The sequence below is a fragment of the Hyperoodon ampullatus genome (assembly GCF_949752795.1).
Source record: "Hyperoodon ampullatus genome assembly, chromosome: 17".
NCBI classification, from domain to species: domain Eukaryota; kingdom Metazoa; phylum Chordata; class Mammalia; order Artiodactyla; family Ziphiidae; genus Hyperoodon; species Hyperoodon ampullatus.
In genome coordinates, this window is record NC_136930.1 from 14,548,855 (window position 1) to 14,576,078 (window position 27,224).

At 40.4% G+C, this 27,224-nt stretch overlaps 1 protein-coding gene across 1 annotated transcript in view; it reads right to left on the reverse strand.

Moving 5' to 3' along the window:
* The window catches only part of NCOA2 (nuclear receptor coactivator 2), a gene marked incomplete at its 3' end in the record, with an annotated part of 153,156 nt that extends 135,343 nt beyond the window's left edge, over positions 1–17,813 (reverse strand). Inside the window, exon 1 of the mRNA XM_079722133.1 lies at positions 17,534–17,813. The remainder of the gene's footprint in view (positions 1–17,533) is intronic.
* Between the last annotated feature and the right edge of the window lie 9,411 nt (positions 17,814–27,224).

The window sequence follows — 27,224 nt, forward strand, 5'->3', positions numbered from 1 at the left end:
ATACATAAAATGATATGAGTTGGATAAGGTGGATGAGACCATAGTTGATTTTAATTCTAATTTTTAAACCTTTAGTAATGTTTCCATAATTTTAAAATATAGCAAACTGTTGATAACTTCTAAAACCGGGTGAAGGGTATATGGCAGGAGGGTTATAAATACTATTCTAAATTTCCATTATATACAAACCTCAAGAACTACAGTTCACTGTACCAAAAAAAGGGCAAATATTTACTCTACAAAGATTTCTTTTTTTTTTTTTTGCAGTACGCAGGCCTCTCACTGTTGTGGTCTCTCCCGTTGAGGAGCACAGGCTCCAGACGCGCAGGCTCAGCGGCCATGGCTCATGGGCCCAGCCGCTCTGCGGCATGTGGGATCTTCCCGGACCGGGGCATGAACCGTGTCCCCCTGCATCGGAAGGTGGACTCTCAACCACTGCGCCACCAGGGAAGCCCCAAAGATTTCTTGATACACTAAGACCATACAATTTATTAATTCAAACGATTAGAAATGACATAAACCCTGAAGGTGCCACATTTAACAAGTTGCAGAGTGTGAACAAACTTTAGGTCGTTTATGAAATTAATTTTGTTAACCCATTAGCATTGTAATTCTATATTAAACCCAAATACCAAATTTTGAAAACCTGATAAAATATCATGGAATAGTTAATCTATCTGTTAAATACATTTTTAATGCAATAAGGGATAAGTTGCATAAATGGTAAGTTAATAAAGTGAAAAGTAATAATACCCACTGAAGTGGCTGTTTTCATCAGGCACCCGTGTCCACAGAATTATGTCACTTGGACCTCTGGCCTCCTTCCTCAAGAGGTGAGCCAGGGATATGGACCTCTGGCCTCCTTCCTCAAGAGGTGAGCCAGGGATAGAAAGAAGGCCTATCTGGGAATATCCTGCCTGTGGATGTCAGCATGCTAACATTAACTAAAGATTTCATTCTTCTGATATGTAGGAAAATGTGCCTTCGAGAAGGCCCAACTGTGCTAAGCTAGCAGTGAGTGCTATTTTGTTGGGTTATTTCCAATAAAAGGCTTACGCAAACAGCAGTGCATAAACGTCTATGATACGACTGCAGGAGATTATACCCCCACAGAAGACAGCTGAGCAGAAGGACTAGAGAGCACAATCACTTCTAAACAGGACTTGGCCAAGTTGCCACTTCACGGAATGAAATAATATACAAACAGCTCACCACGTTTCCAACTCAGCATCTGCGCTTCATCCAAGGACTTGAGAAGCATCACCTACCGAATGTGATTCTCTTCCCAATCAGTGCACATGTGAACTACTCCAAAGAGTCGCACTGATTCTTTGAAGTCACCGAGTACCCCTGGGTTTCAACTAAAATTCCTAGGTGATCTGCTAACCAGAATGAATGAGAACCCTAGTGGTCTATCAGGGTTTATACCTTATATTCCTCAGGATTCTAAAAATGGCGAAGGCTCAGGGAGCAGATTAAATACCACAGGAACTTGACTCATTGATTAATCCAGCCCTCTGAAACTGGCATTATTCCCTAAAAGGCTCTGACAGGATCAACGACCATTTCGAATTATAAAATCACAAGGCTAAAAAGAACGTGAGAGCCGTCTCACTCTGGGACTCCAGAAGTCTTCCATCTCAAATTCCCAACGTTGGATAACTCCACAGTCTCCAGTTAGACTTTTTCAATTCGTAACTTTAGTCATTTACATATTAATTAAGTACAAATCTTCCCCAACTGTTCTTAAGAGTTCAAAAAGTAACCAAAGGCTGAGACTAGACCATACTGATTCTTTTTTTTAAATAAATTTATTTATTTTTGGCTGCGTTGGGTCTTCGTTGCTGCACGCGGGCTGTCTCTAGTTGTGGCGAGCAGGGGCTCCTCTTCATTGCGGTGCACCGGCTTCTTCTCATTGCAGTGGCTTCTCCTGTTGCGGAGCACGGGCTCTAGGCGCATGGGCTTCAGTAGTTGTGGCTTGCGGGCTTAGTTGCTCTGCGGCACGTGGGATCTTCCCAGACCAGGGCTCGCACCCATGTCCCCTGCATTGGCAGGTGGATTCGTAACCACTGCGCCACCAGGGAAGCCCTGCTTCTTTAAAATGCCGGGAAGGACGGAGGTTCTAGGGACAAAACAGAAGAGCTATACCCTTTGGCCATGATGGCTAATGGCCTCAGACACACCGTCTTGTCCTCCTTAAACTCTGGTGGAATAACCAGATTTGCTCTTCTGACTCTGCTATTCTCTGGACCCTCTGTGTATTAAGTGCTCCCAACTGAAGCCAAAAGGGAGTGACAGTCACACACACCAAGGACTGGAAGAGCCTGGCTCGCTGTGCTCACTGCATCGTAAAGGAACGCTGGGCAGGTACTGATAGATAGTAAGACTTTTTTGTTTTTTCTTTTTTTTTTTTTTAAAGATTTGTTTATTCTTTCTTTCTTTATTTTACTTATTTTTGGCTGTGTCGGGTCTTGGTTTAGCGGCACGCGGGATCTTCGTTGAGACACGCGGGATCTTTCGTTGTGGCGCGTGGGCTTCTCTCTAGTTGTGGCGTGCAGGTTTTCTCTCCTCTAGCTGTGGCATGAAGCTCCAGGGCGCGTGGACTGTGTAGTTGTGGCGTGTGGGTTTCAGAGCACATGGGCTCTGTAGTTAGTGGCCCACGGGCTCTAGTTGAGGCCAGAGAGCTCAGTAGTTGTGGCACACCAGCTTAGTTGCCCTGACCAGGGATTGAACCCGCGTCCCTTTCATTGTAAGGTGGATTCCTTACCACTGGACAACCAGGAAAGTCCCACTTTTTGTTTTTTCTTGACAACCTTTTTAAACTAAGATCTGACTGAAAGTCTTCATTTATTCACAAATCTGGCCATATAAACAGAAGAGACAAAAAAGCTTCTCTTTGTGAAGATGCTATATTCTTAGGCAAATAGTTAATTATTCATCTATTCTAAATTTCCAAAGGCATAAGAGGCACTTGTGACACAAGGTGCTGAGGAACGTGTGTTTTGTGTTTGTCCAGAGGACTGCATCTCGCACAGCACAGCACTGTATCTTAGCACCAGAGCCGATTCTGGCTCAGCTTCAAAGGTCCCTTGTTAAATGCTTCTGAATGAGGTGGATGATTTCTTCCTCCTTCCCCGCACCCCTGCTCTTTTTCTGCTTTCCCCTTAGTCGTTCCTTCCCTTCATAATATTAAGTCTACTTACCCTTGCTTGGAAGAGGGTATATCATAGTATTGATAGCAAGTACAAGAAAAGAGGAGAAATATCCTTAGAGGCAAAAAAGTAATCTTTCCTTAAAGCCCCACAGGCCACAGCAATAGTTTATAGCAAAGGAAAAACACGTCTGATTCCTGACCTGATGTCTTTCACTTCTTTCTCGCTCTTGTTTCTTTCATAGCTTCAGACTTATTTGTTTCATTCAACAAATACTTATTCAGTACCAATGTCATGTAAGGCACTAAGTCAGGCACTGGGAACACAAAAGTGGACCGAAAAGCCCTGCCCTCTAGAGACCCATCATCAAGGAGGGCAAACAGAGAAGTAGGCAAAACTTACATGATCAGAAATGCCATCTCAAGACGGGCTGTTACCAGATGAAGAGAGACAATGCTTAGCTTTGAAAGGGAAGGGCCAGGAAAGGCTTCAGAGACCAGGAGGACAAGCAGGACTCCATCAAGTGTGTGAGGAAGGGGAGAAAGAGGTGCAAAAGCAGGGGAGCGTGAGAGCACGTTTCTCACTCGGGCTCCAGTGACATTCCCAGGATCACAGCCAAAAGGTACCCAAAAGAAGGTGGTGGGAGAAGAGGCTGCAGAGGTGGGCGTGGGCCAGGCCAGGATGAGCTCTGTCTGCAGAGCTAAGGAGGATGAAATTCATCTTGTAGGGAGGAGGAACCCATAAAAGGTTCTGAGCAGATGAATAACTAACTGTTTTTCTAAAAGAGAAAGATTTCCATAGGTAGGAAGTTTACGAAATGATTACCACTTGGGGAGACGCATTAGCAAGTTGTAACAATAAATCTGTGAGAAATGATGAGACTGTATGTAAAACAAGATACCTGCCCTTAAGTCTACTACAGCCCACAAATAAACCCTCACATATATGGTCAAATGATCTTTAACACAGGTGCCAAGATCATTCAATGGGGCTTTTCATACTTGTCGTTTAAACAAATGGTTCTGTGAAAACTGGATAACCACATGCAAAAATAATGATGTTGGATTCTTACCTTACATATATAAAAACTAACTCAAAGTAGATCAAGGACCTAAACGTAACGGCTAAAACTATAAAATTCTTACAAGAAAACATAGGGGGAAAGTTTCAGGACACTGGCTTTGGTAATGATTTCTTGGATATGACAACCAAAATCACAGGTAACAAAAGAAAAAATAGATAAGTTGGCCTTCATCAAAATTAAAAAATTTTGTGCATCAAAGCATACCATCAACAGAACGAAAAGGCAACCTATGGATTGGGAGAAAGCATTTGCAAATCATATTTAGTTGATAAGGAGTTGATACCCACTGTAAATAAAGAACTCCTACAACAACCAAAACCCCAAACAATTTGATATTAAAAATGGGCAAAGACCTTGAAAAGACACTTTTCCAAAGATATACAAATGGCCAAAAAGCACATGAAAAGATGCTCCAACATCACTAGTCATTATGAAGATGGAAATCAAAACTACAATAAGATACCACTTCACACCCACTAGGATGGTTATTATCAAAAAACTAGAAAGTAAATATTGGCAAGGAGAAATATTGGAGAAAATGGAACCCTTGTACATTGCTGGTGGCATGTAAAATGGCACAGCTACTGTGGAAAACTGTGTGATGATTCCTCAAAAAAAAATAAACATAGAATTACCATGTAACTCAGCAATTCCACTTCTGGGTAAGTACCCAAAAGAACTGAAAGCAGAGACTTGAACAAATGTGTGTACATCTATGTTTTATAGCAACATTATTCACTTGGTAGAAGCAACCCAAGTGTCCATTGACAGATGAATGGATAAATAAAATGTGGTATATATACACACACACACACACACACACAGACACACACACAATGGAGTATTATACAATTATAAAAAGGAAGAAAAATTTGACCTATGCTACAAGATGGATGGACGGATGGATGGATGGTGAAGACATGTTAAGTGTATGTAATAAGCAAGGCTCAAAAAGATTAGAACCTCTTATATGAGCTTCCCAGAGCAGTCCAATTCATAGAGGCAGAAAGTACAATGGTGGCTGCCAGGGAATGGCAGGGAGGAGGAAGGTGGAGTTAGTGTTTAGTAGGTACAGACTTTCAACTGTGGAAGATAAAAAAGTTCTGGAGATGGATACTGGTGATGGCTGTACAGCAGTGTGAATGTACTTAATGCCACAGACCTGGACACTTAAACGTGGTTAAAATGATGATTTTATTATGGATATTTTACGACAGTTTTCTTAAAATTCGATATAGTCATACTTTAGTTAGGCGATGTCAAAAATGTCCTCATATTCAGAGCTTTGCTTATGTTTTCTACACTGTCATTACTGCCTCAATGAAAGGGTGTTCTTTGTCAGCTGCCAGGATAGTTAAAATTTACTTCAATTCATATGAACTAATACATTTAGAACTCAGTGGTTAGACTGAAAATTATCTCTTGCCTCTAAGAAGGGAAGCCAAAGCACAACAAACGCATGACCATTCCTTTGGGAAGGAGACATCTGGTCTCTTCTATACTGATCATAACCTCCACGCTAATGGAGACACCTGCCGTGTGCCCACGCTTTCGAGAGATTTGTGCTAGTTTATTAGTAGTCCATTAAGTAAAATTACCCCCAAATTTAGCAGTATTTTCTGCCAAACTTACAAAACGGAAGATAAAACCACGTGTCAACTAAGCAAGAGAAGCTCAACAAAAAGGTTAGAGAGCAATGTACTTATCAGCTCAGAAGTGAGAGAAGTAAGAACAGCTTAGATATCTAAAATCTTCCTTAAGCAAGCCACGAAAAGCACACATAGGTAACTCTATACAGTCCAAGCTAATAGATGATTTCTAATTTATTTCTATTTTACTGTGGAACAGAGTAACTGATGTACACTAACCCAAAGGCAAAAATACCGAGACACGAAACGAGACTAAGTCTCTCAAGGCTGGACCCTGTCATGGGATCAGGGAGGCCTGGCAAATGCACAACACACGTGCTGTGGTTGCCCCTTCTCCCCCGGCGCAGCAGACGCCGCTCGTGAATCGCTTGAGAGCCTGAGTGTGGCCTCTCCCTCCTTACGACCCAGCACCCCGGGCAGTCGCTATCATCAACGGGATCGGCACCAGAGGTGAAGGCTTGCTTGCCTCCCCAGCACCGGGGCGAGAGCGGAAGAGAGATTTGGGGTGGCCGTGAATCACACACAGAGACGGTCCAGAAGAACCTCTGCCAATGCAGGGAGGATGCCACCACCACAGGACAGATTTTGCAACACCAGTTGCTACGTGAGTGGAAACTGAATCTGTTGCTTTGAAGTAGCCACCTCTCTTTCCGGAAGCTTGTTTTAGACATGAATAAAGATCCAGGCAAGCCCTCGGTGATATCCTAAACGGTAGTTCTTTGAAGATAGAGCTTTTATCCTTGATAGGATTGAAGAATCAAGGGGCACGACTAGGGATATGCTCTTGGAGTTTTGTTAGAAAAGTGATTTGCTGGTAAAGAAAACCTTCCCCAGCAGCAGAGGAAGGTTTCTGGATTGGCCAGCCACTCACCCCGTCTCTCCAATTCTGCTGCTCCCTCCTGGGTTTTACTCAGACCACATCCCCACCCGTTCCTAGAAAGCAGCTGGCAGAAGGCAGGGTGCAGAGAAATGGAGGCAAATTGACAAAAAAGGTTTTCAGAGACAGACCTAAACCAGCCTGTCATGGCTACTGAGTGGACCTGGACAAACAATGGGAACCGAAGCGCAGCTGTTTCACGGTTGTACACGGAGGTGTCAAGACCACGGCTACGTTATCCAGTCAGGCCACTCCATGAGAGGGTAGTTTTATTATTTTTGATGTTTTATTATACTTCCCCCTTAAACATGGCCCATTTCATAAAGAAGCCCCATTCTTTATAAGCAAGGCATCTTACTCAGATTACATCAGGTCAAAACTATTTAACAGACTAAAGGGAGAAAAAAAGCAATAAAGACACATTAAAAAAAAGAATTAGGGCTTCCCTGGTGGCGCAGTGGTTGACAGTCCGCCTGCCAATGCAGGGGACACAGGTTCGTGCCCCGGTCCGGGAAGATCCCACGTGCCACGGAGCAGCTGGGCCCATGAGCCATGGCCGCTGGGCCTGCGCATCCGGAGCCTGTGCTCCACAACGGGAGAGGCCACAACAGTGAGAGGCCCGAAAAAAAAAAAAAAAAAAGAATCAAACACGTTTAGCGCTTACCATGTGTCAGATATTGGTAAAGCTGTTTATTGATATTCTTATCTCTTTTCCTCCCAGCAGTATTATCCGGCTGGTACTATCATGTCTCCCAGTTTACTAAGGCACAGAGAGGTCAAGTACAGCTGGTAAGTAAACGGAGCAGGGTTTGAATTCATGCAGTCCGGTTCCAGGGTCTGTGCCCGCACCCGTTACACTCTACACAGAAAGAATAGAGGGTACTTATGCTTAATGATCCCCAAGGGTGCAGGCGTCATGCCAGCCAGGTGGGGTCCCACTGGTCCCTCCAAATACCATAGGACACTGGCTTAATCGTCCCCTTTTAGAGAAAAAACTGAGGCTCAGTGAAGTTAAATAACTTATTCAAGGTTACACACTAGAAAAATTGCAAACACCAGTTATTTATTAGGTACAAACTACATGCCAGCCAATCTGCCATGCACTCTCTCTTTAATCCTCTCTACAGCCCTGTAACGCAGGTATTAATTCATCCCTATTTTACAGCTAAGGAAAATGAGGCTTAGAGAGAGGTTCGGTAACCTCATCAGAGTCAGATCAGTAAGAACAAAATTTTAACCTCAGACCAGTCGAGTCCCACATCCCCCGTTTTTCCCCTCTGATGCTGCTGTAAATAAAACTTTGTGCATAAGCTACGATATGCAAGGCATTATGAGGGGTACAAAGACGATTCAGCTCCGTTCAATACGTCTGCAGCATAAAAAAGGAGAAAGGGCTGCTGTGCAAATCACTATAACTTCCATTCTTCTATCCCTCAACTATTCATTGAGGTCCTTACTATCTGTAGGCACTGTGGATACAGCACCAGATAAAAGTCTTCGCCCTCCTGGCCGTAACAATCTAGAGAGGGACAACAAACAGATAAATGAGTAAAAGATACAACATGCAAGCTAGTGGTAAGTGCTAAGGAGTAAAAAAGAAATGGAGGCGGGTGAGCAAAGAAGGGAAACTGGGGACATTTCAGCTAGGGCAGCCGGGGACTCTGCTGCTCTCTGCTGGACCTTTAGACAAGGAGCTGGCCTCCATCACTGGGACAGCCAACACGGCCTCCTCACCTTCCCAAGCAGGCCACAGGGAAGGTCACTGGCCCTCCTGAGAGCCACGGATAAATCCATTTTCTCACCATTTCCTTCAAGGCTGGTACAATTCGGCTTCTGTCAGAACACCTTTTTCAATACTTGGCTTCAATGACACTGCACGACCATGCTTCTCTTCCTACCTCAGCTCCCTGACCTGTGCTGAGTCTACTTCTCCCTGCCCCCAAGCTAAACAAACAAACACACCCCAAAACCCTATGGCTAGCACTTGAACAACACCCTTGGTTTTGCTTCTGGCTATAAAGCCACTCCTTGCAGATCGCATCTGCTGATGCAGGTCCTGTGATCACATCTGTAAAACGGGGACGTGATGCACACTTCAGCCTCACGACATCACCTCAGCTCCAGTGCCCAACTTTCAGCCCCTTCCAGACCTCTTTCCTGGATGTGTCCGGAACTGAACCCCTCACCTCCCTGAGGACACGCCTCCTCCTCCTCCACCTGCTGCTTCTCATTTTCTGTCACCCAGTGAGTTTTCTGTGACTCCTCCCTCTCTCTCAATCTTCAAACCCAACCAACTTCCAAGATCTTGAGATAATACTTTTACAGTTTCTCTTGATCACATCTCCTTCTTTCTATTCCTCTGCAATGGCCAGAATTTCCTCATCTCTAAAGTAGGCGTCCCCAGGAACGTATGCAACGTGTCAAGGTTCCCCCTTTCTCTACTTATCCTAGGATCAGTATCAAATGTCAGTGCCATGGTCCCTTCAAGTTGAGCATGGGCGTAGAAACCACCATACAGTAAAATCCTCAAATCACTGAGGATTAAGCATGGTGACTATTAACAACCATCTATCACAGTTCTTAACATGCAGTAGGGACTTAAAAAATGTCAGTTCTCTTATTCTTATTCCCTGTGAAATCAAATAGGGATCTGGCATTCAGAGGCCTGTGCAATCTACCTAGTCTTCTACGTTTTCCAAGCAAATATTCCTCTAGCTCTGTGGTCTCAGTTCTGGCCAAACTAGAGTGCCCAGTGCTCTTAGACTTGACACATCACTCGTGTAGTCCGCCCCTTTCTGTTGAGAGTGAGGTGTCGCCCTGCCATTCCCTGCCTCTCTAAACCTTACCATCCTCCAAGGTTCATCACCTCAATAGCCACGTCCTTCTGAAGTCTCCCCTCAGCCGTTCATACAAGAGACCTTTCCCTATCCCAATCCCCCCAAACCACCAACTACTCTAATAGCACCTTACAGTCCATTTATAATACGTATCGATCATTTGATATGTGCCAGGCAATGTATATCAGAAACTGGGGACACAAATGTAAAAAACTACTATATTCTTTGTATATCACGGTTATTATTATCTATGTACTTATTTTACCCTAAGTGCACCCTAAGAAAGGGGCCCAGCACTATGATTTTAAGCTCTTTGATGCCAGAGTCTGTGTATTACTCATCTTTGTATTCTCTATAGCAGTTATTATGATACCTTGGTAAATAACAGAAGCTTAAATTGTTAAATTTGATGGCACCCATAACAATTCTGCAGTATTTCAAAAACATTTTACTCCAGAGACAATTAAGGGGTTTAGAGCAAAAAATTAACTATTACCAAAACACATATGAGAAAAATTACTATTATTTGTAAAATTTTAGACGAAGAAATAAGTATTACATAGTAATTGGGTGCATAACAGTTTACTGTCATTTAAATACAAAGCTAGGGGCTTCCCTGGTGGCGCAGTGGTTGAGAATCTGCCTGCCAATGCAGGGGACACGGGTTCGAGCCCTGGTCTGGGAAGATCCCACATGCCGCGGAGCAACTAGGCCCGTGAGCCACAACTACTGAGCTGAGCCTGCGCGTCTGGAGCTTGTGCTCCGCAACAAGAGAGGCCACGACAGTGAGAGGCCTGCGCACTGCGATTTCGAGTGGCCCCCGCTTGCCTCAACTAGAGAAAGCCCACGCACAGAAACGAAGACCCAACAAGCCAAAAATAAATAAATTAATTAATTAAAAAAAAACAAAGCTAGGATTAGAATGAAGAGTCTCAGACTATGCCCAATCTTCAAAGTCTAAAGAATATGTCAAAGCAACAAATAAATAAGAATAAGACAAACTCAGTAAAACCCTCAATCCTTGTACTAACTTTTATTACATACTTCGGTATTTTGTTGAGTGGAGATCCGCCATGTAAAAGTCTTATGACTGGTACAAACTATGCCATATGTAAATGAGAAATTAAAATGCCTGAATAAAGAACAAATTCACTGCACTGGGTCCCTGATTCGGGAGTTAAACACAAGACTTATTAGTCAGAGGGATAAGCCAAATATAAAGTGTGAAGAAAATCTGACAGAAGACATCTACTCTAAGTCATTCCTTTGTATTCAACACCTCTACTGAGAAACAGAGTTAGAACTATAGCCCTCCTTTAAAAAGCTATCTAAAACAAAAGCAAATAAAGTCAATTCTCCAGTAGCTTAGATATTATAAATGTGTGAATACATGCTCAGAGAGTGGAAATAAATCTTAATATTTTAAAAATATTTCTTGGCCCTGATACCTCCAAAGGGGTAAGAGTTTAGTGAGGATTAGGGGTCTATCTATGCTTGGTGCTGAGCTAGGCACCATACCTAATCATCTTCTTTAAACAAAATAATGAAGAAAAAAATCCATAGCTTAAATGTTCAACTTCTAGTGTTAAGTATCACAAGCACTATTATACAGTCAACCAAGAAAATGAATGAAAAGTACACTAACATGCATCTCCCACTTTTAAGATACTAAAGGCTGTCAATTTGTTTTCCATAAAAACATAGCCAATATCATTTATTTTGATAGAAAAAAACTATTCCTTAGAAGTTCCTGGCTAAAAAATGATTAACAACTAAAAATATTTACAAAGAGCTTAACAAAAATGAAAAGAACCACTGTTACTATTGAAACATGAACTAGTGAATGGACATTTTTCTGGGAAAAGCCACATTATCTGGGTTCACATGATAGGTCATCATAAAGATAAAACAGCATATTACATTTTGCTAACATGACAGTATGCTTTAACAGAAAAGATGAAGGAATGACAAAATCATGTGAAATGTTCTCATTTAGAGGAAAAAGCTTAGGATATGGCAAATAGTGAATATGATGGCAAAAGACTGCAGTGAAATTTGAGTCCTAGCTCAGTAAAACATGTAAAGCTCAATTTAAAAAACCTTCGGTACATACAGCAGGTATTATGAAATAATTACAGCAAAAGAAATTAGCAAGCACATAAATATCAAAGCTTCAAATTAAAGTGACTTTAAGCACAGTTAATGTTTACTGAGTGCTTAGTAAGTGCTAAGCCCTTTACACCCATTATCTCATTTAACAACAACCCTAAGAAGCAGACATTTATCTTATCCCCATTTTACATTAAGTGTCACAGCTTGGATTCACACCCAGAATCTGACTTGGTTCTTTACCTACTACAATAATATACATTGTATTAACATATATGTATTAACATATGGTTCTTTAACCGTATAGTAATGGACACTGTATTAACTTTCATGTAAATTTAATGATCAATCACATACACAGGATAATTAACACGCCCAATCCTCTTGTAATATGGGAGTACTCCTATGAATTGCTCAAATCTATACATGCTTAAGTACTTCTACATAAAGAAGAGGAGAGAGGCAAAGTAGTGACACTTGGTTCCTGACATGGAAAAAAGAAACCAGGGTCACTCTTTTTGCAGCTCCTTGAATCACAGCCCAGATAGGGGCATGGCTGGGATGCTCTGGGAGGAATACATCCTGCCGAACAAACCATGGTCTCTCAACGCACTGAATACGCAACTTTAATAGGCTTATACCAGCTTGGGGAGAGAAGGAGGACACGAAGCCAGTGGATAAAAGCACAATCTAGCTAAGGCAGTTGGCAGCCAATGTGGGAAGAGAACGCCTAAGAAGGCTGCCTTAATTTCTGCCTTGATCCAAAAGAGACGGTATTTCTTTTTTATCTTTAAGGAAGTGGAGTAGTGAGCAAGGAGGGCATGCATTCTGCGGCACCATCATTTTTAGAACCATCGTTTTTATATATACGGTACCATCATTTTTAGAAAAAAGAAAAAGCCATATTTATGCCTCTTATTTTTTAAATCACTAGTTAAGGTAAGCCTATAGTTCCTACCACTAATTTTAGCATTTTCCTTTTGTTCTAAAAATCAAGGGTCAGTCAAATTATTATTTCTCATTTAGGGCAGTCGACCACACAGGAGTCTACCAAGGATTAGCTAAAGGTCTGAAAAATTTTAATAGTCTATTAAAAATAATACAAATATACATACACGTATCTACCCAGAAGCCAAACTGAACAACTCTACCAACTGAACCAAAATATATTTGTTTACATTTTGAAACGGAATAAGGCAAAGTATACATCCCTCTGGCTCAAGATAAATATGTTCCTAAAATGTATATAAAATGTTTCTCACCTACCAAATACTATTTTCCTATTAAGTCACACGATTTAATACGTTTCCTTCAAAAAGAAAAACCACACTGATGGGCTGAGCTAAAAACCTGGAGGGCTTCCCCTGGTGGCGCAGTGGTTGAGAGTCTGCCTGCCGATGCAGGGGACACGGGTTTGTGCCCCGGTCTGGGAAGATCCCACATGCCGCAGAGCGGCTGGGCCCGTGAGCCATGGCCGCTGAGCCTGCGCGTCCGGAGCCTGTGCTCCGCAACGGGAGAGGCCACAGCAGTGAGAGGCCCGCAAAAAACAAAACAAAACAAACAAAAAAATAAATAAAAATCTGGAGAAATCTGACCACATGCCTAAGAAGTATGTATTCCAACAGGGGCCTGCAAGCCATCAGCTGAGTCCCATTGGTTTAGGTTGATTACTAGTGAAAATCACAAAACAACTGAAAATGATCAGAACCTGGCAGGAAAACAACTGATGCTGACCCCTCTCCATTTTGACCAACTTAAACTCAGGCAGCAGAACCACACAGACACAAATGATGATACCGCTCTCTTCCTTTAACAGAGCCCATTACTTAGGGTCAGGATTGCATAATCAAGATGCACAAATTATATTTTAAAATTCATTATGAGAAAATTAAAAATATTTCAAGGAGGTATATTTATCAGAAGCTAATTCTTTAACTTTCTTTCAGATAATTTTAAGTGCCAATATAGCTGCGACACTCACTAAAGCGTTTTCTTAGGTTCAATTAAATATTCACACACTCAAAACGACCACAGGCAACATCTGGCATCAGTCTCCTGAGAAGGATAGAGGCCAGAACAGGGCTTGCCAGCCAGGGAGCGTTAGGCTCTACTCTGCTGTGGAAGTACTTCCACCAGACCAAGGATCAGTTCCACCCTGGATGGGTGCAGGAGCTGCCCCTTTAGATGTTTCCTGCGCCACAGAAGCCAGTATCTCTTTTAACAAGTTCATAGGCAAAGCTTCCCAAGTCCCTGTGGGGGAAATGTTTGTTTATAAGACTCACTGCACCCAGGGAATCTCAAAGCTAGGGCTCCCGCATCAGGTATCTGTATTTCATTTATCCTCCTATTCAAGATGCAGTTAACCAATCAGGGGTCATTTTTACTGAATATAATGTTGCCTAGGATCATAGTTGATATACAGTCTTATCAGACTACCAAAGGAACAGAGTTAACCAAAAGTTAAAAATGCCAACCTGAAGTACCTCGATTATATCAATAACTCTAAATCAATATAAAAGGGAATTCCATGGCGGTCCAGTGGTTAAGACTGCACTTCCACTGTAGGGGTCCCAGGTTCGCTCCCTGGTCGGGGAACTAAGATCCCACAGGCCGCACAGCATGGGGGGGAAAATATATATATATATATATTTATATATAAAACATAGCCTAATAGAAAAATGGGCAAAATGTATTAACAGGCAGTTCAGAAGAACCAAAATGGCCAATGTGTAATCTCAGTAGTAATCAGAGAATGTCTATTAAAAGTAAAATGAAATACCATTCCACACCCTTAACATTGTCAAAAATTAAATCTTAAATTGCATATTTTACAACCCAGCAATTACCCTCCTAGGTAATACCCCAGAGGAATTCTCACATGTACACAAGTTGGCATTCACAAAAACGTTTGCTGCTGGAATGCTTATAAGTGCAAAAAATTGGAAACAAGCTAACTGTTCATCAAGAGGAAAATGGACAAATTGTGACATGTTCATATAATGGAATGCTGTATACTGGACTGACTTGCAAATACATGGACATTATTTCAAAACAAAGTTACAGGATGAAAGCAAGTTGCAAAACAAAATGGGCAGTGTGAGATATTTAATCAAGTTTTACAACATACAAAATGATACCAAATATTATAAACAATTAAAAACACAAAGAGTAAAGGTAAAAAGCAAAAATAAAAAGCATGGGTACAATAAACAACAAACTGTAGACAGCGGTTATCTTTGAGAAAAGAAAGAGAATGCCATAAATAATCCAAAGAAAAGGGGTCAAAAAAGTGTTTTTAATAAACATTTAAAAACCAAATAAGATTTTATCTTGGTAGTTCTAGATCAGAAAACACTGTAAGACACTGGTTCTCTTTAACTTTAAGACGATCATTCTATTTGTAACTCTATTTTTTTTGTACTGAACTTCTCTCTTTCAATCTACTGACTGCCTTTTTGAGGCCAGGACCCTCGGTCCAGTTGGGACGCAGCACCCACTGTTCTAGACCGAGCCTTCGCCTCCCACTCTTCTCCTGGCCTCTGGCCTCCTCCTCTTCATTTCACCCCCGAACCCACCCTGTGCACCAAGAGCAAATCAATCAACATAAAATGTCACTTTGGGAATCTCACTCATCAGATCCTGAGATGTAAATCTCTGATGGCAGCCACCGCCTGGAGAATGAAAGGAAAAGGCTTTTAACCCAGAGTTTAAAGGCCTCAGAGTTGGCGCAACGTGTGTCCTCTATTCCTCCTCTACACAAAGGGCTCTCTGGCTTTGCTCACTCCCTTCTCCTGCTCTTTGTTCAAGCGGTATCTCTTGCCGAGAAGGCTACACCTTCACCACCTCTCTTCAGGTATCCAAATCTTAGTTGCCTTCCAAGGCTTTGCCGCGTGTTTTATCTCCCCCATAAACCCCTCCCTAACCAATGTGCCCTAATCTGGACTCATTTGTTCATTCAAATACTTATTGGATGTAGGCATGTGGCAGGAGACTTAGCTCTGGGGGTACTCGTGGAATGCCTATGTATACTACACATGAATTAAAAACTGGTGGTCCGAGGGCTAACACTCCGCACTCCCAATGCCAGGGGCCCGGGTTCGATCCCTGGTCAGGGAACTAGTTCCCACATGCCACAACCAGGGGTTCGCATGCTGCAACTAAAAGATCCTGCATGCTGCAACGAAGACCCAGCATAGCTAGCTAAATAAATAAATACATATCTTTAAAAAACCCAAAAAACAAAAAACACCTTGATCTTTTTGTTAATGTTTGTATGTCAACCTCAACTATGCTATAAGCTTCTTAAAGGTAAGGGATTCATTTTTTTCCCACTGAGCAACTAACAGTACTTTGTAGTGGTCAGAGTTCAGTAAATTATCTCTGGTAAAATGAATTTTGAAATGATAAGGTTATATCACCTCATTTTTGGACCCAAAATAATTAACACTTATGCTTGGAGCTTTGAATAATGACAACGTTTTCTTGTGAAGTACGTATCTAGACACAAGAACAATGGACTTGGAGTCAGAAGGTCTTGTTTGAACTTACGCTCCACGACTTACCACCTCTGGCCACAATACTCTCTCTCTCATTAATCTCCATAAAATGAAAGTATTCACACCTGTCTGAGAAGACTTTCACAACTGTTATGAGGAATAAGTAAATTAGGAAAAGACCTATGTTATTTATTATGTAAGAAGAGAGTCTATCTGGTTTCTCAGAAGAATTATAAACCTCTGTTATAAATCCTTGCTCTCCTGCTTGGTAGAGTTGCCCATACGAGAAGCAGCTGGTCTTGAAATCAGTTTCTACAATGTGGAGTAGTCTGCCCTTGTGACCTTCATTTGGAACCCATTCTTGGAAGCACCATTTGCCCTCTGTCCTGTCTTAATATTTAAGGCCCATCTTCCCCTACGGCAGTGCCACAGACCCACTGCCCCACTATTTCCGCTACCGGGGAAGCTCACTGAGACCCACCCCTGCAAGCTAATTTCCAGTAGACCATCTAGTCTATAATATATCCTCTAAATTTACTGATACTCAATGTAGCAATTTTTATATGATATGGCAGCAAACAGAAATCTGTGCGTTCAGTTGGTAGGCAAAAATCTTACATTAGACATAGTTTGACGACTTCTTCCTAAATCTTTTCTTCCTGGGTCACGTTTCTGTACCACAATGCAACATCTAAGTAACCACCACATAATATCTAAGATTATGGGCTCCGGTGCCAGACTAGTTTAAACACTGGCTGCACTAGACGTGTTGCTTCAGAAAAATTATTTCACACCTCCGTGCCTCAGGTTCCTCTCCCGTGAAAGGGTACCACCAGCACCAACACTACCAGCACCACTACCTACCTCCTAAGGGCTGCAGTATGAAATGAGTCAGCACAAGTAAAACAGAACAGCACCTGATACGAATGCTGTACAAGTTCCGTACTTTTCATAGGTGGTAACACCAGTTACTGGAGGAATAAGGTGTAAGTATAGTTTTAATGCTTTAACAGTAAGGTTGAGCAAGTATCTTTCTGGCGAGGAGGTCCTTTTAAGCTTAAAAAATTATAGGTATGATATTATCAGCTATCTACTCAGTTTATCTATAAGGATAAATTTATAAATAAATTTATTTATAATTTCATTCCCAACAGGTTCATTGTTTTTATAAGAAAAAATGTGCCCTAAGGAAAAAATGTGAAAAGGAGGGAAAAGTAAAGAAAGAAGGGAAACACTCATATTTCTACTATCTGAAGATACTATTTAACAAAGATTAACAATTTTTAACAAAACATAGTTTTTAAAAAGTTGTATAAAAATGAATCTTACCATTGTCACCTAACAGCATCACAGAAGTATTTTTCTTTATTATTTCAGCCTTTGAAAATATAATTTTTAATACTACCATAATATTCCAAGTTGAGTTCATATATTTCAAAGCAAACATGGGCAGGCTTTTCTTTTCTTTTTTTTTTTTTTGCAGTACGCGGGCCTCTCACTGTTGTGGCCTCTCCCGTTGCGGAGCACAGACTCCAGAGGCGCAGGCTCAGCGGCCATGACTCATGGGCCCAGCCGCTCCGCGGCATGTGGGATCTTCCCGGACCGGGGCACGAACCTGTGTCCCCTGCATCAGCAGGCGGACTCTCAACCACTGTGCCACCAGGGAAGCCCCCCAGGCTTTTCTTATAATAACTGCAACCAATATACAAAATACATATATTTACATTCTGTCAACCTAAATTCATCCTCAATAAAAAAAATTCATAGATATGCCTAGGCTGAAACTTTAATTTTCAATCAAATAGCTTAGGGTGCCTTAGTTTATACATAAGGCATGCGTTACATATAACGCATATTCACTGAAACCCCAATTACTAATTCTACCACATTCAACATATACCACCTTTGATTGACTAACAGCAGCCAGTGAAAATGTTTCATTTACAAAAACAATCAGGGAAGCATCATGGTTTGATAACATGAGCCACTGAACTGTGAAGGTGAGAACAAGGATTCATGTCCCAGCACAGCCCATAAGTAACTATGCAACAGCCAGAAAATTGTTTACTAACTATAGGCCTTAACTTTGAAGGAATTACATGATTCCTAGGGCCTCTTCCAGCTCTAAAACAAAGATGCTCAGAAATAAAGATGATTACAGTTCCATCACCTACATGCAAATCATCTGTCCTCGTTGACAGATGATTCTTCTTTTTTTTTTTTTTTTTGTGCTACGCGGGCCTCTCACTGTTGTGGCCTCTCCCGTTGCGGAGCACAGGCTCCGGACGCGCAGGCTCAGCGGCCATGGCTCACGGGCCCAGCCGCTCCGCGGCATGTGGGATCTTCCCGGACCAGGGCACGAACCCGCGTCCCCTGCATCGGCAGGCGGACTCTCAACCACTGTGCCACCAGGGAAGCCTGACAGATGATTCTTACTTACTTATGTTCAGTGCTGCCCAGACAGCCTGCACTTCCTTGCTATGTAAATTTTCTTTAAAACTAAAAAATTACAATAAAAAATCTACTTTAGTCTTTCCTGCCAGCTTGGCACCCCTACCTCTTTTTACAACAACAACTAAAAATAAAAATTAAATATTTGTAGTTGCTCTTGCTGAAGAAACTTTTGCTTCTGTGGTGCACAAGAAAACTTACTTTGAAATCTGCCTAACCAACAGACGACAATACTGTCAGTTCAAATAAATATGCTTGCATGGTTAACAAAAAAGAACGCTGTATGAAATCATGCTTGAATTCATTTATTTTGAACACATACCTAAGAGCAATTAGTTTAAAGATAAAGACAACAATGATGGATTACCTACCCCATATTTATTTAAAACAGAGTACCTGCTTTGCAGGAGTTTTCAGAGCAGATTAAATTAGCAACTAAAAATCTATGAATGCACTCCAGAATGCTAATTTTGTTTATTTGTAATATGCAGTAAAAGGGAAGAAATATGTTGAAAAATATATCCTGGCCCATTAAAAAAAGCAACACAGGCATATGCTTTTTTAATTTTTAAAACATTTCCTTAAAGCAAGGAGGAACCCTCTCTTTGCCAGCTTTCAAATAAACACTCACTCCTGGTCTTAATTATAAACAAGATGCAGTACAGTAAATGACAGGTGTGTGGTGTCTTTCTCTTTAGTTAATAGAAAATAATACACTCAAAGAAATGGGGCAAAGTAAGCACCAGAGTACTGCCAAGGAGACTAAGCTTATTAATACTAATTTTTTACATTTCAACTGACTAAACATACCTGTAATTGGTACCCTGGTTGTAAATTTAAACTGCTATGCTTATGTAATAAGCAGTCATTATGCGCTTTCTTTTGTGTTCTCGAATGGGAAAACTGGGAAGGTCTTTCCCGTTTTTAAATTAAATGCTTTAATAAAGTAAGATTTTTAGGAGAACAGATACTCAACTTCTTACGTTGTAAATTAATAAAAGCTGCTCTCACTGGACTTGTCTGTGTAGAAACTACAGCGATTAAATGCTTTCCAGAGCTTACATGCTAGTGCTTTCAACATCAAGAACTAAAACCAGGATCATGTCAGCGCTCTGTTCTGCTAAGCTTTAGACAAAGGGTGAGCCACGGCACAGTGGGCAGGCTCTGGCCACGCCGAGATGTGCAGAAACGCCACAGCGACCCGGAACGACCAAAGACGGTCTGCTTCTGACCCCATGTGCTTGCACACTAGCCCAGAACCCATGTGTTTGCCAACACGGCTTCTACACATTCAGCTAGCAGAACTTATCCTCACTCCTGAATCACTGCCTAGTCAAGGAAGTTCCTAGCTGAAAGCTCTCCACTCTCCACAGGAGAAAGTTCAGACAGATTCTAGGAAACTGGAACAGGAGATTGGGAAAATGTAGCGATTCTGCACACAGACGTATAACTACTGAAAGAAATGTTTTAAAGTACGTGTATTTTGAGTCAACTTATTTCCAATTTATAGAAATTTAGTTGTAAATAGCTGAAAAATAGAGTTGTGAAAACACTTTTTTTTTTTCTGGTATTTCAAAATGTGTTCAAACTTGGTAGAATCTGCAGCATCTCTGAAACTTGAAGCTTTTTCACGTTTCTTCTCCCATCTTTAAATTGCCTCTAAAATTTCATCGCCAGTATTCTGCTACAGGTACAGACATGGCTAAAACACATTCATCCCAGAAGGAGGTCTGTTTACAGAAATTAAGCCACATCCAGTCAAAGCAAAGCACATGCTTCAACACGAAAAGCCTACCCACTCCTCCAAAACATCCTTAGTAGTGTCTGTCTGACTTATCTTCATGCCTCTTATACTCCTCCCTTAAGTTTTCTTTGTCATTTTTGTTTATATTACCCTGTGCTTTTCCTTTGATAACAGTAATTTTTAAAGGCTCAAGAAACTTTCTTCTGACCGTAGATTTAAGAGAGCGGTCTCGTAACCTGCGGGTCTAAAAGCAGAGAACCCCTTGCTCCACCTCTTAACATCTGTCACAAGAGTCAGATTACAAATCAACCCAAAGGAGGGGATCAGGAGGTGGAAGTGAAGAGGGAACACAAGAAAAGGAACAACGCGGTTACTGGTTAGGTCATCGGCAGAAACTATAATATAGTTTCGATTCCTTATCTGATACAATCATACCAAGGGATCTCATGTTAGAAAACAGCATTAAACTGAATGTTTAATGTTTGAAAAAAAGAGACCATTCTACTTTCCTAAATAGGAATCCTCTTTGAAGATGTAAAATAATAATCCTTTTATTGGTCAATCTATGGAGATTTGTTAAAACACCTATGAAAAAATAAATATTTTCAGTGAAGAAAACTACTCTTTCATTCCCAGTTTTTAAAAAGAGACTTCTAATGTCGTCAGAAATATTAACAGAGAAATACATTAATTACAAACCAACGGATAACAATATATGTAAGCTACTTATGCATTTTACTAGAAAAATAACTTTATCTCTGATGCTTTCTATTTTACAAACTGACCTGTGCATTGCTTTTAATAATTGTGTTTCTAAATCTTCTGAGATTACTGAAGTGGACAAAGAGATTAATCAGTACCTATTTATGGGCTGCCAAAATATACTTTTAATTTTTTAAATGATAAGAGAAGCCTAAGGCAGTTGGCAAACATCTCAGTAATCTGAGTCTAAACAGTTTTAACTTATAACTTTATGCCAAACAAACTTATTTCAAGGAAACATTTGACTAAAGCAACAATAAAAACTTGTAAAATGCTGAACTTTTTTTAGGTACTAGATGGTTCTCTAATATATACAAATACCCAGAGAGCAATTTAGATCCAACTTTTACCCCGTTAAAACACTGAAGTTTCCAGAGCACAGAGTGTAACCTGATCATAAAGTGCTGTGAAGGGTGAGAGTTGACTCTATGCTAAATCTTGCCATCTGTAGGTGTTTTACACAACTCCAGTTTTTTTTTTTTTTTTCCTTAAATAGGGTCGAAAGTTTATAGTACATTTTTCTACTCATTACCAGTCACAAAATTCTTTTATGTTATGTCATCCTTGAACAATTCTCTGAGCAATTTGGGTATACCCAATCATAAATTTGCACAACAAGAGCTCTATCCCCAAATCCATTCACATTCCTATTATGGCTAGTCTTTAATGATAAAGCAAATAATATTTATTTATATATTTAGGAAAAGGATTAAACTTCCCACAAAGTAATTCTCCCAAAGACACCACTTTTAGAATATAACAATTATTCTTACTCTAAGACTCCTATACAAAAACACTGACGGCTTGCAACCCAACAGTTCACAAAGAATGTAAATTGAAAAGGTATTTATACTTAGGACCTCAATTTTGTTGTTACTAAATGAACTCTACTTATACTCAAGATGCTCACTAACCCCACTCATTTCACCTCTAATGTTCACAAGAGAAACACTGATGCACTGTGTCCCACGACTGGGATTCAGGACTGGAGAACTGTCACAGTGAGTTAGACCAAACAGATCTACACTACAATTAAACATATTAAAACGCCTGCATATAAAGAGCCCATACATGGCTAATAAAAAGGCCCTTTCACCCAACCAGTAGGTTGATCTGTAGTTCTGACAATTTTAAATTAGCAACCACTTCAAAATTCAAAAAAGTACAAATACGCCACTTTCTAAAATTCTCTCATTTTCGGTTTATTTCTCTCATTTACAGTTATCAAACTTTGCTTGCCAAACTCTATCCTTAATTAATCACAGGAAATTCCCAGTAAATTGAAATCATCACCATGAATTCAGTAGGCGTAATGTGAGAGCATCAAAGGGTAGAACATAGTCTTTAAAAAGAAATAAGAAAGCAATAACATATAGCTACAGTTTACCTTCTAAAAGAAGACCTAAAAATATTATATAAAATCATGTAAATTTGAATTCTATTTTCAATATATAAGGAGAACTTAATATTTAAAAAAACGCTTCTGAGTCCTATTTTTAAACTGAATAATTTGGCAGTACATACAATCAACTATTTAAACTATTTTATATGTAGGAGTCTGATATATTAAAATGAGTTAAATCAATGTAGTGTTACTCTAATTTTAAAAACAAACAAACAAAAATCAGAGCCAACTGAAGAGGAACACGTTAAGCAAAGAAAATATGAAAGAAATTTTGAATTAATGTTTCTTATTAGCAAGGGCTTTCACATAGACTCAAAAGCAAATTTCCCTTTCCCAATTAATTAGAACAACAACACAAAGAACTAGACTCTAATTGACAATTCTTTCAGAGAACTAGGATGGGACAGATGTGACCAAACAGCAGAATACATGTTCTCTAATTTTAAAAAAATTGTGACAAAAATCCTGAGTTAGATAGATAGATAGATGGATAGATGGATGGATGAATGGTGGTGCCTATGCTTAAATAAGAACGCCTTTGAAAAATCACAAAGGCTGTGTAGCTGGTAGTATGGCAGAAATATTTTGGCTAAAAAATAAGCTCACTCTGCTCAAAGTAACACTAGACTTTGCAAAGAGTTTTTGTCAACTTACATATAATGTAAAATACTGACTGAAAAGACTTCTGAAAAAATCTAGAATTGTTCCTCTTCCTATTAATGATCCCATAATTATCACAGACATATTTCAGTGTTTGCCATTAACTTAAATAGGAGAATTTTACAATACACTCAGAGAATTCCAGTTGCTTCCTCCAAGATAAAAAGAGGCACAATACTAATGTGAAATGGATATGCCTAAATTAAATGAAAAGAGAGAAAAATTAAGAAAGAAATCTGGGACAGGACCCATAACAGCACTGCAATTAAAAAGATAAAGGAAGGAAATTCTCAGGAAAGACAAATAAATCCTCCAGTCTCTAAGATGAGGGACTTGCTCTTGGGGGGGGAAAAAGATTAACATTAAAGAATAGCAAATTGAGGGGATTTAAGAAGCAAATTAAAAAATACTGCAGCAGGGCTTCCCTGGTGGCGCAGTGGTTGAGAGTCCGCCTGCCGATGCAGGGGACACGGGTTCGTGCCCCGGTCCGGGAAGATCCCACATGCCGCGGAGCGGCTGGGCCCGTGAGCCATGGCCGCTGAGCCTGTGCGTCCAGAGCCTGTGCTCCGCAACGGGAGAGGCCACAACAGTGAGAGGCCCGCGTACCACAAAAAAAATAAAAAATAAAATAAAATACTGCAGCAAAGCTTTCTGAGTGCCAAATTTTAAAGGTACGTACGCCTACAAGTTTTGAAACAATTCTCTAAACTTCTGATACACAGACTTTTTAAAAACAGACATCATCTACATATATATGGTATTTTTAAATTTCTGATAATTTTTCATTCTTTATTAGCTACTAAATTTTACCTACTATTTTCTGTCTCACTTTACAAGTAAAATAATTTTAGAATCAATAACAAAATGATAAAGTAGAAATATACTAAAGCCAAAATACCTTGTCTTAAACAATTTCTAAGATTCTTTCTAGGCAAAGCTTAGGGAGTTTCTCCGTTTACGCGTATTCCCCAATCCCAACCACGGGCAATTCCTATAGGTTCTCATTTCCTTGGTTTCCTTATTAAAACAGTAAAGTTTTTGTTTTTTCCTTATTAGTCCAGTGATCATATAAAAACAAAATAAGACAAAGGGGCCAAAATGGTTTGCAAAGTATTTCTGCAATAAAGTATAACTGACAGAAGTCATCTAAGGGTTGAGCAGCTCAACTACCCAATTTCCTTCTGAAACCTACACACTGATCTGTGTTATTTTACCTTCCTAATTAGAGCATGCTTTCTACCATTCTACACTTTTGTTCTACATCATCATCATCATCATCATCATCATCATCCCTTGCCTTCTCTGTTGTTCCAAGTAATAATCTTCTCTTTCCTTTTTAAAAAACTCAAAGTTAGGTAAGAAATTGTTTAATGATTCTTCTTTGAAGTTGTCCAATACGCTAAATTTTTCAGTTAAATGAAACTGACCCTGAAAGTGTTTTAAAAGACCCCAAATCTCTGCATGTTAAAATAAAATCGTTCTAAACTATATTATATTGTTTCATTGTCTTGTTAAATGGTGTTCTTCGGTAATATATTAATAGTAGTATTAAGGGTTGGAGAGTTAAGTAAAGATATTTTACTCCTATACTAAATGTTGTACAAATGCTAATTTTAGGTCACATCTATGCGTATTAATAGTTTTATGTGGATTTGTTAATTATCAGGATTCTTACTGTCATTTCTTTTTTGATGAATATATCATAATTTATCCATTCTCCTGTTGTTACACATTTAAGGGTTTTTTTTCCAGTTTTATGCTATGTCCTCATTGTCATTTCTTGATGTATTTTAAATGCCTGTTTCTACCAGCTTGTCTTCTGTTTTCTAGATAAATTAAGGGTGACTTTACTCCCATATTCATATTTTTCATAATAGCTTTATTGAGGTATTCACATCCAATACAACTCAAATGGTTTAAATTTGTACAATTCAATGGTTTTCAACATATTCATAGAGTTGTACAACCAACACCACAGTCAGTTTTAGTACCTTTTTATCACTCTACAAAGAAGCCCCGTTAGCAGTCTCTCCCATTTCCCCCACTCCCAGTCCAGTCCCTGGCAACCACTAACCTTCTGCAACCACTAACCTTCTTTCTATCTCTAACGATTTGCTTCTTCTATACAATATGTGGCCTGTTATTACTGGCTTCTTTCACTAAACATAATATTTTCAAGGCTAATCCATTTTGTAACACATATCAGTACTTCATTTCTTTTTATTGCTAAACAATACAGTGTGTACATACCACATTTTATTTTTCTTGCTGATAGACATTTGGACTGTTTTCACTTTACGGCAGTTATGAATAAAGCTGCTATGAACCTTCTCATATTCATATTTTTATAAATATAGAAAATCTACTCAACAGTTTGTGCTGATAGCATGATGTAGATCACAGGGACCCTGGGTAACCAGAGAAGACAAAGCCAGGTCGTCTGTTGGACCTGGAATGGGTGCTCCATCCCTGAGCCTTCAATTACTACCTTCCTAACAAACTGCTCCAACACTGCTCGGATCTGCTTATGTAACCCCATCACCTCTGCCACGACCCCTGCGTTCGACTCATCATCTCACCATCGAAGGATTTACTTCGACGGCCTAAATGTGGCTCAGCCTCCAGTCCTGCCCAGTGCAGGGTATTCATTCCAAAATACAAATTTCATCATTTCATTTCCCTGCATCAAACCCTTCAATGGATCCCTGACGCACTTAAGGTTAAAGTAAAAATGGCTTCGTAAGTAAGACACTTAGATGATCCGGCCCCACTAACCTCTGCAGTCTTGACCTCTGACTATGTCTGTGGCATCTATAAGGAGTTATTTCAGTTCATTACTCTCTCTCACCACTGGACCTTTGTATGTGCTGTCCCTCTGCCGGGAACGCCCCCCACCCCCCGCCCCATGGGTGCTTCCCTCAGCCACAGAACTGTTGACACTCTACCTTTTTATAACCAACATCTCCATGATAATATAAGCGCAAAATGAGAAAAGTTTGTGCTTTTCTCATAGTTAGTGGTTCTAGTACGACGAACGGCACAGAGTGGATTCTCAACACGTATTTGTGGTTTTGATGAGAGAATGCTACTTACTGGCATACCTGAATAATTCCGGTGAGGAGGTAGGACTTTTCAAGGCTCCGGGCTTGAAAAAATATTGCTGAAAAAAGCACAAAACAAAAACCTGCATCCTGGCTTAATCTCTCTGCGGTAGAGGCAAGTAACCCTCCACTGGCAGGCCATATGGTTCCCAATAGGACTGCCATCACTTCCACACAGCCTCTAGTGTGACCAGGGACTCGGGAAGATGCCTGCTCTACCTCCAGTCCCCTGGCAGGACTGATCCATAAATAGGCGGGTAGGATGTGCTAGGCCAGCGAGAGTCATTCCTGTGGTTTCTGCTGGCACTATCAGGAAAGAAATGCTTTCTGTAAAGGGGAACACTGGCTGTTAAAGTGATGTAAGCCAGAGCTGCTGACGGCCTTCTCTGCCATCACATAAGGTCCTAATTGAACAAAGAAGCCAACACAGAAGAAAGTGGAGACAAAGGAAAGAGAGAAGTTTCTGATGGCATCATTTAAATCGTCCATCCACATGCACCCAGAGCTGGTTGTGGCCTTGGCTTTCCCAGACATGTGAGGAAATAAATTCCAGTACGGCTCACACTGGTTTGAGGTTTTTTATGGCAGCCAGAAGAGTCCAGGGCTACACATCAGGAACATCTACCTGTGTCAGCCTATAATTAGGCATCGAAATAAATGACTATCTATTTTTCGTTGTTGGTGCCATTTTACACTATATACACTAAACATGTATGAGCTCAGGCAAAGAATATGTCCTATTCTTAGGGATACGCTAGTGGAAGGCATGACTTCTGATAACAGAGCTGGACTCCGACTGCTTCCTTTGGTGGGTGAAACAATGCAAGAAGGTTGCCAGAGCCAGGGCAGAATCCTAAGCCCCCTGGAAACGGGGAGACCTGAAGCTTTCAGAATGAT